This window comes from Myotis brandtii, unplaced genomic scaffold, assembly GCF_000412655.1.
Source record: "Myotis brandtii unplaced genomic scaffold, ASM41265v1 scaffold409, whole genome shotgun sequence".
In the NCBI taxonomy this organism is placed as follows: Eukaryota; Metazoa; Chordata; class Mammalia; order Chiroptera; family Vespertilionidae; genus Myotis; species Myotis brandtii.
The window spans coordinates 599,613-600,456 of record NW_005365723.1 but is presented as its reverse complement, the minus strand read 5'-3'; positions in this window follow the sequence as shown (position 1 = coordinate 600,456).

Sequence of the window (844 nt, the reverse complement as noted above, 5' to 3'; positions counted from 1 at the left end):
CCCCAAACCATGCAGGCCCAGCCCCCAGCCCACACCGCTTGTAAGCTGTAACCCTTATACCCATTTTTATTGCTTTTGCCTACTTTCCCATGCCTGTAATACCCATTTTGCATAACCATTCTTTTCTTTTTTTAACCTACTTCTCCATGTAATCTTTGTTCTCTCCAATGTAAGCAGATGTATTGGGGTGGGGAGGGGGGAGGAGCGGATGTTGGTGAATGACCTGCTGCTCTCCCATGCAGCCTGCAGTATTGGAATAAACGCTCATATAGGATTCAATCCTGTCTTTGCTTAATTGGCTCAAGTAGCGACAGGCAGCCCGGACCCATAGGTTGTCCAGTTTCAGTAGGAGCACTTCAGTGCCCTGAGAAATACTTATTCCAAATACAGGCAGGGTTTAGTTTAGCGGCTGCAGAAAAATCCCAAACACTAAAAACAAGCCCAGAGTTAAAAAAAAATGAAATAAAAATGTTTCCTCAACGCTTTCAAAGAACTGAAAGTGGGGCTCCCATAGACCCGGTGCAGGAGGGGCATCTGCAAGCCATAAAGTTCCGTCCTTCTGAAAACCCTCCCAGCACCACTGGGTTTTGTTCCCAAACTTCCTCCGCGCCTGTCCCTTTAAGAATCTGGTCGAAGTCCTTTTCCTCTCCCTGCCCCGCCCCCTCATGGTACCGGTTAGGAGCGCCCACCCCCTTACCCTCCTAGGGACCAAATGATAGGTTCGGCCGCCGTCCGTCACAGAGGCGCCTCCTCTGATTGGCTGCTGCGCTGCGGGCCGGGAGGCGGGGCGGGAAGGCCGGAGAAACTAGTTTGTTGGCGGCGCCAGGGCTGCACCGGAGCGGCG